Raw genomic sequence first — 9297 nt, 5'->3', positions numbered from 1 at the left:
CAAGGGGGCTGTGCTCACAAACCCTGCACCAACAGGTACCTACATGGCACAAACAGGTCTGCTCAGCAGGATTTAGAATCCCAGCCTGGTTTGTGTTAGAAGGGACCCTAAAGCTCACCCAGCTCCAACCCCTGCCACGGGCAGGGACCCCTTCCACTGGAGCAGCTTGCTCCAAGCCCCTGTGTCCAACCTGGCCTTGAGCACTGCCAGGGATGGGGCAGCCACAGCTTCTCTGGGCACCCTGTGCCAGCGCCTCAGCACCCTCACAGGGAAGAGCTTCTGCCTAAGAGCTCATCTCAGTCTCCCCTCGGGCAGGTTCAAGCCATTCCCTTGGCCTGTCCCTACAGGCCCTTTTCCAAAGCCCCTCTCCAGGTTGCTTGTAGCCCCTTTCAGCACTAGGAGCTGCTCTAAGGTCTCCCCGAATCCTTCTCTTCTCCAGGCTGGACAAGCCCAGTACCACAGCCTTTGGCTACCCCCAGAGCTGCTCCCATCACCAGGACCCTGAAGAGATGGACCTGGGTCTATTTCACACCCTCCCAAACTTGCATCCACCCCTTTCAGTGGCCGGCTGGCTGCCAGGGGCACCCGCAGACACCACACGGGAGCATCCCGGCCCTTGCACAGGCAGCTCTGCTCAGACCCGCTGCCGCCGTCCCCACTGCCACATGACACAGCATCCCAATGGCCTTAAAATAACCCCCCCCCTCCTTCCCTATGCATGGCCAAGCTTCGCCGCCAGCGCGCGTGCCCGTGCATGCACGTGTGCACCCGCACACGCTCCCCGTTGCGCTGGCCCCGGAGGCAGCAGCGCGCTCCGCTCGTCCTGCTTGAAATAAAAGCAGTTTTTAAATCTCTCAGAATTTAGCAACAATCGCCATGGATACCGATCACTGAAATCCCTCCGTCGCCATGGCAACGCCTTCCCCATCCTGCCCGTTTCTCCTGGAGCTGACACACCGTTTAGCGCGAGTGATAGGAAGGGAATTGGAAAGCAACCTTCCCCTAAGTGCACGGAAGCATAAAAAACCCTCGGTGAGGAAATCACTATTAATAGAGAGAAACCAGCTACAGCGCGTGTTGGGCCCAGGCTGATGGGACACAGGGGGTGTTTTGTGCCTGTGCACCGCTAAACAATGAAGGTAACGTGAGCAAAACGCATCCTCCAGCGAAAGGGAAGGCAGGAAGGGGTCAGCAAGGCTCAGGAATGGAAAGCAAACACTCACAATGTGCTCCTGCACGTTTAATGTGCAAACAATTAACAGGAGAGAGGAGAAGAGTGAGACTTTGTGATGCAACGACTGCGCTGCGGTGGTGGCGCAGGTATGCTTTGTGATGCTGGGGGCTCACAGCCAGGTCTCACGGATCCAGAGGACAGCATTACCTCCTCACCCCAGCCAAGGGACTTCCAGGGGAGTGGAGTCAACAATCCAGGCAGGTGAACCGTGCATAAACACCTCATGCTTGGTGCTTCTGGTGCCTGCTGGGGTAGTACTGGAGAGGCCTGAGACCTGCCCAGCGCTTGTTTTCACGCTGTACCTGACAGCTCAGCACCGTCTGTTTGTTATTCCCCACATCTCCCAGAGTCAAAGCAGAGAAGGAGCTCGTGGACTGTTTAACGCAGCCACTGCCCTGGAGCACACAGGAGCTGAACGTGTTAAGCACAAAGCGGCTCCGCAGCTGAGTTGAGTGACAAGCACTCACACGCGAGAGCCTCCAGGCTCTTACGCACCAGCAATCGGCCCCTTTGCAGCACAGGCTGGAACAAAACCTCCTCCTGGTTTCTGATCCCATGCCAGAGCCTCAGGAACACACAGCAACCAAGGGGACAAGCCTTGCAGGATGGAGCCCACTGCCACCACGACCCTTCTTCCTTCACCCATCATAAACCACAGGGATAAAAGGCTCCTTTCCCAACACCAGCCTTCCTGTGATCCTCCTGTCCTACAGTTTAGGGCACAGTGGTGATGGCCAGGAGGAAGGACAGCAAACAAGAAGCAAGCCCAGGTAGTGGTAAGACAAGGGCTCCAGCCCCAGTTTCACTTCCCAGCTGCGTTAACATTAAGACTGTGTAATCCTGAAGAGCTTCATGCTTGAAGGGCGAGCGGGACCCCAAGTGCTCCTTTGGGAAGGATGGAGGCACAGCCTGCCACAGCTGACCACCCTAAGGACACACTTACTTGTTCTTCAGGGTGACAGCAACATGCTGGCTCCATCCTTTGACTTTCATTGATGGCAGGCGCTGGATATTAGGGAGAGCAGCACCAGATTTTTCTCCTGTCTCTGATATAAGCCTCATGATCCTGACCGAATCCATCCAGTGACCTATGCCTGGGAAGAGCAATTTGAATAGCCCACTGCTCTTCCTTGTTATGCAGGAACGCATCTCTGCAATGGAAGTCACATTCAAAGCCTTTTGATTGATTCAGGTGAATTTTAGGAGCAGATTGTCCAGATGCTGATATTACTATGCAGATCTAGGCCTGGGAAATGAGCACAGCACTGATGAGTGGCACAGTTATGAGCTGCTATGGGTAACTTTCAGGCAACTCCCTATGGGAGAACCCTCAGGGATTGATTTCAGGTTTCACACAGTATTTAGTTAAATCTCTTTCTTTATCTCAGCAGCAGTCTCTGAAGCTGAAGGCTTCACAGGGGTTAGCACAGGACACCGGCAGGGACAGCAGCATGAAGCGATCCAGCGTAGATGCTCTGGAAGTGCTGCATTTCCCTGAGCTCATGAGCCATGAGGAATGTGAATTGACTGCAACGTGTAGAAAGGCCATTAATTACAATAATGCAAGTCACTGCAAGCATCTGTGATGAGCAAGAGGAGTCCAGGAGACCGAAGGAAGGGCAGCGGGTCACACACCGACACAACACACCGACTACTGCAGCTGAGATGGGTGATATCAGAACCCGGGTCATTTCTGTTGGGGAGCACGGGGCTTGCAGGTCTCGGAGGTCCCAGGGCTGTTTGCTGTTGCACAAAAACCTACCCCAAAATACCCCAATTACAGCAGCTTTCTGCTGCACTGCATCAGGACAGTGCTACAAGCACAATCAGCTGCTGTCAAAGGATGCCAGCAGCGTGTCCATTTGCGGGGCTGTACCCAAAGCACAGGCTCCCAAGGGACACCAATCCCATGGGAAGACCAGGGTGGCCAAATACATACAGAGCAAACCAGGATTGCTGCAGTCGGGCAGGAGCTGAGGTCAGACTTACCGGAAGCAGCAAGCGTGATCGATGTCAACTCGCCAGCCTTCGACCTGCTCTGCATACCCACAGCAGGAAGGACAGAGCCATTCCCCTCCTTCAAGAGGACACTCACCCGCTCCACAAACACAAAACCCTTCAGTGCACAAGATAAAGTGAGACCAAGCAGTTTGAGGAAGGCACCTCTTACATGTTATTTTTCTCTCCCATTTCTCACGCAGCACTTTACACCCCTTTAGTGATCACTCACGGCTGTAAATATACAAAGGACTTCCACAGACCTATAAAATTAAAGATTGGGGCCAGGAAAAACAATCATAAACTAAGCTCAGACATCAGACTGTAAAATAAAGGGACCAGGAGGAATCACAGCATCTCCCAGCACAAGAGACTGGGGAGTTCCTCCCCCTCCCTTTTCACATCTAAGTGACATAAATAAGAAACCTGAGAAAAGCGTCGGCATGAGAATCCAAAGATCTTGCTTCCATCAGGAGCAAACCTGCAAATAGGCAAGAAAAAACAGGGAGCTGTCAAAGATGATGCACACTAAAAATGTAGCAGCTCCTCCGACACTCGGAGGCATTTGTTGGAAGAGCTGGGTTCTTAAATCAGACGTTTTGATCTATGAATTGTTTTGCTGTCTTAGTCCATGGGGAAAAAGGGAAGGAATCAGCATAGTTAGAATCCTTTGAAGGTATCTTTCCCAACCATTACAGAAGGAAAAGGGGGAGGAGGAGGGGAATAGATGCACATTTGAGCCTCCTGCCCCAGTTCAAGGCAAAGGAAGAGTTCAGAGGATTGAAGCACAAGCGCCAAGTGATGGGCTCAAGGATGATCCCAAGGGAAAGGATGAGCATGGGAAGGCCCAGAAAGCACAAGCAGGTGTAATTCACAGGGACACAAAACAAGAGCTGCTACCTTGAACATGAAAACTATTCCATTTTTTCTGACCTATTCAGCTCTTCTTGTTACAGGATCAGAAGAGCCCTACAAGATTCACACCTTCCAGTGTAACAGAAGGCGTTCAGAATTCACCTAACTCCTCAGGAGTTCGTCCTGATGAAAGCCAAGCGAGGTTTCAAGGGGTTCTGGAGATACCAAACGTGTCTTTGAGCAATAGGTTTGAATGGGTGCTGTGAGAACAAATCCTGATCATACTCACCTACACAGGGCAAGCAGATGCACATCACAGCAGCCTGGGAGGAAACAGGAAGGGCTGTAGCTGCCACCACCTCACTTTAATCTGTGTCAAAGTTCTTGGTTTGGCCCAGTCCCTCCCTTCCCACCGCTGGAATGGATCATAAAAGCACTGGTACATGCAGGCTGTGAACGCATTCATAAACAGGAAGAGCATACTCTGCAGGGTAATCGCCTTAACCCCGAGCCGCTCTACACAGCTCCTGCCCTCATTGGGATTCAGCTCGGATGCGGAGCCGCAGAGCCCTCAACCACGGGGCTTTGCCTCCTTCCTGGCATTTCAGAAGATTATCTCTGTGCTTTGCCATTGCCTTGAGATTAAGCTTGTTTTACTACACATTCAGCTGGTATTTGCTCTGCGTTCAGCTGGCTGTGTTACAACCTACAGCACTTATCCCCTTGTGTGTTCCAGGGTGGCTCGGGTGCATTTTTACCCCTCAGGTCCAAACAGCATCAAAGGGGAGCTAATGCTTGGAGGAACCTTCCCTTGAATTGAAACCCCTTCATGTTTTAGTGAGGCCACTCAGGCTGGCTCAGCTCTGGGAATGGGTGACAGTGATGATGTGTCTAATGGGAACCTTCCCAATAGTTCTAAGGAAGAAAAAGCAGTATTAGTAGACCAAAAAAAAATCAGACTGATACACAAAATGGATGGGCACACATCTCCTGTGCTCCAGGCTACGGAACAGGTAGGACATCTCATTTTTGGAAGTGTCTAGTTCCAAATGCTACAGAGAGCCAGAGATTTCAATAGCTTTTGAAGAAGGGTGGCAGCAGCTGGCAGAAAGGAGCCTGGGGTGCAATACAGCTCCTTTCAAAGCACCAGCCCCACTTCTGAGTCACTGCGTGGTGCTGGCATAAGAGGATCTCAAGAAATAGCAGGGCCCCAAAGACAAATGGCACAAGAGATGAAAGATGTGGAAGGAAGGAGCAGCAGGAGCAACAGCTTCTTTACCCCTCGCTCCAGAAGAGCGGGTTGCAGCCAAGTGTGATGTGGACAGAGACAGAACAGGATTGTCCTTTTTTTCCCCCAATTAAAAATGACTGATTATACACTAATAGCAAAAAAAGAGGCTAATTCTCCCCAGGCCAGTTTTGAGCATGTTTCACACCAAGCTGGAAAATCAGTAAGGAAAGAATGAAGGTAAATTATCTGAAGGTGGAGTAGGGAAGAGAAAGCAGAGGCAGCCGGGACACCTGGGCACTGCAGGAGCACAGGCACCGGGCTCCCAGGCCAAGGGCCACTGAGAGAGAAGCAGTACCTGGACAGGACAGAGAACCTCCCACAGGGCAGCCAGCTGGCAGCAAATGGTAGCAACACAGAGATAAAAGCTCGTGTACATCCTATTTAGTAGGAGTTTTGCTCCACTGGCTCTCAGGAAGGACAGCTGCTCTCTCCAACAGCATCGCATCCCACGGGGGGCTCTGCAGAACAGCACGGAAACACTCTGCTCTAGAGTGGAAGATGAGATTCAACACCATCTCCTCCGAGGGCGAGCTGGAGAACACAGTAATGACAAACCATCTTAAGAAAACCATTTTATTTCCTTTTTAATTCTTTTTTTTTTCCCTTTTCTTTTTGTCTTTCTGAAGTTTACAGATATGCTTTTGTTTCTGATAAGAGAGCTTCGCGGCAATAAAAATCACAATGCAGCTAGCAGAGCAGCTGAGCCAAGAGCCATAAATACCAGCACAGAAAACAATGGACAACCACCAATATTTCTATACAGGAACTATTATTTTAATGTCACATTTTGACAATTGTAAATGGTCTACAGAATGTACGTGGGCAAAAGGCAATAAGTGAGTCTTTTGAAACACTAGATGTATAATAAACAGCGCATCGTCAACATTTACATGATTCACATCAAATTGATGACATCCTAAACGTATTCCTTTTAAAGGATAAAAATTTTCTCAATAAAATATTACATTTCATTTAATACTCTGGTACAATACTTCATACACTGCAGGAAAAAAAATAAATGCAAGGTCTACTCCACCTAAAAAGAGGATCCTTTTTCATTAGTCTTTAGTACTGTAATAAAACCAAAAATCACAATAATGTCATAAATAAAGAGGCTGGAAATTATTCATTAGATTTCACTATTTGAAAGGGAGAAATTAAAAAATTAATTTGAAATAATGAAGTTATGGGTAGGAAATCAAAACCTGACAACACATCCTAGTACCAGCTGTGATTTTGCTCTCATCCCTACAACAAAAAAGGAGACAGGTTTTATAACTTCGTTAGCTGTAGCCGAGTTAATCGTGTTTCAAACACAGGTCTTAAGAGGAAAAAAGTAGAGTTTGGTCAGGATTAATAGGAGAACCAATCAGTCCGAACAACAGTTAGCTGAAATTAAAGTGTATGCTATAAAACATTCAGTAAATGAAGTCTGCAGCAAATTCATGCTGGCATAAATTATTGTGCCGTAGGAGTTGGGTTAAAGTTTCCCTTGTGGTATAAAGTCTCCAGCAGAACACTTCAGAACTGCATCCCTTTTCCACTGACACAGCAAAAGCTTGAAATCAATGCTTAAAAATGTATTCCCTAAAAACTCACTAGAAATACACGAAACCCACATTCACTCATCTCCCCTGAACCAAAGGCCATTGCTCTCTCTTGCTTCATCTGCCACAAACCCCAACCACTGCTTAAAATAATTTACAAAAACACTTTAAGAATCACCCCTCTCCTGCTGGTGCACGAAAGGTTCCATTTTGCAAGGTCTCCCCTTTGGTATGCAGCAGGGCCCAACACACCAGTTAGGAGAGGAGAAGTTATTTACAGGCTCTCAGATTCTGTTCCCTCCTCATTGACATTCTCCCACCATAAGCACCCCAGGATTAATACACATTCTGCAGTAAGAATTCCCTGGTTCCAAGAAAAGAAAAGAAGAAAACAACAAAAACCCTACAGAGGCAGGTCCTAAACAGCTGAAATGAGGTTTTTAGAGGCAACTTTATGTTGGCCAGATAAGTGATTGCTGCTTCTACAGGTCAACCTTTTAAGACACATGACATTAACTGAGTTCATAACAGTTCAGATTCATTCCAGATCCTTCTCTCATTTCTCTTGACTTTCCCCCTGACTCTTCAGTTTGGTGCACACCACCTCCAAACATGAACCCCTTCCACCTAGCTGTAACATATGAAGGGCAGCATTTGTCTACCTGCACAAAGTTTTAGACAAATACTTAGTTGCTGTCAATTGCTCTATAGAAACACCAACAGTTACAACTGATGGCTGGTTCAGCAGGAGGATGCTGAGGGACAGAAGAGAAAGCAGGTGATGTACAACAGGCATCTCACTACCTAATGAACAGATTTCTCTCTCATCATGATTGGAAATTGTAGATCTAGCAAGGGCTCAAGTATTTATGGCTAGAGTATAAGGCTATGGCATTAAAACACGTATTATGGTATGCTGGTGACAAGAGTTCCAAAGAAAACCCAAAGCCTCAAAGACAAAAAGGACAATAGGCAAAGTAACAAAATTCTGCTTAACGTTAAAGAAGCACCTTCATTCAGTTCAAAGTGTTCCAATATTTGATTTTGCAAAGCACTTTCAGGAACAGGCAATGTAATCTCCCACTTCACCTTTCACAAAGCTGCATGAATTACATTCCAGGCTTCAGCATCATTTCATTAGTAAGGCCAATCACGCAGTTCCATTGGCCCTGCACACAGCAGCTGAATGCAGTGTTCACCATCTGCATCTGCTGTATGAAAATGGCAATAATTGCTTAACACCACTTAAGTCACAGAACTTCCCCAGAAACGTGGGGAAGAGGTGTTGGTAAGACATCACCGGTACCTGCTCCCAGGGACCGATCCTGCCATTAACACACACACGTGGCTGCTCATGGCTTTGAGGGGAGCTTCTGGTCCAGATAATTGGGCAGAGCAAACAAAGGAACCCAATTAAATGGCAGCTTAACAGCAGTTCCCAGTTCTAGAGGCTCCAGAAGAGGACTGTGCCTCACTGACAACAATCAGAAGTGGTTTCAGATGCATGTGAGTTTTAGCCAAATAGGGACAGCAAAGTCAATGCAGCTTTGAAACGCACTTCAGATAGAGCAGTAACCAACTCCTGCCTGATGGAAGGATCCAGAACAAGCCTGCTGGCCCTGCTGCCCGGGCTGCCCTTTCCAACTAAGGCAATTTCAGTGAGTCCCTTGCTTCTATACAATACTTCCCCCCCCCGCCCCAGCTTTAATTGAGCCATTCAAACAAGCATAAGGCCTTACTAAAAACCAGAAGGCTCAAGAGCTTTCACCTCCCCAGAAGAAGGGGAAGAGGGTTACCTCACACTAAGGTAACAGCCTGCACAGTGGGTTACTTGTTTCACTGTTTTAAATATGCTGTGAAGGCATCAACAACAAGTTCAATCTCTTGCTTAACAGATGAACACAGACAAATGAACACAGACAGTGTCTTCCCAAACTGCCAGGCCACGGTGTCTTTTGAGAGACACAGTCAACGTCTACTTTGGATAGAGATCATGGAAAAGAAATCTTGTTTGATGTAAAGGCTACCTTGCATTACTCAAAACCAGCCCATCCAGCCACTCAGCTAAGTCGCAATCGAAACCATCAGTCATCACAAAAAGCACCTTCATATCAGTAACTGCTCACTCCCATGAAACTCAGTCTGAGTTTGAAATGTATTAGGACTAATTTTATCATGTAGCTGATTCTAGTCATGCTGGTGATCCACTGTTTTCAAACAATCAAGTATTGTTCCCATCAGTATTTTACATTATTGTAACGGATTTATCCATACCACTGCTCTCCCACCACCCCACCCCCCCAAAAAACAGAAGAGAAATCAAAATACATCCCACAACTGCTCAAATAAGGAAAAAAACCCAACTAACAGCC

This window comes from Neopsephotus bourkii, unplaced genomic scaffold (assembly GCF_033783945.1).
Source record: "Neopsephotus bourkii isolate Nb327-2 ecotype Australia unplaced genomic scaffold, CSIRO-AGI_Nbou_v1 NB_1652, whole genome shotgun sequence".
Lineage (NCBI taxonomy): Eukaryota > Metazoa > Chordata > Aves > Psittaciformes > Psittacidae > Neopsephotus > Neopsephotus bourkii.
Note: the sequence above shows the minus strand (reverse complement) of the source record.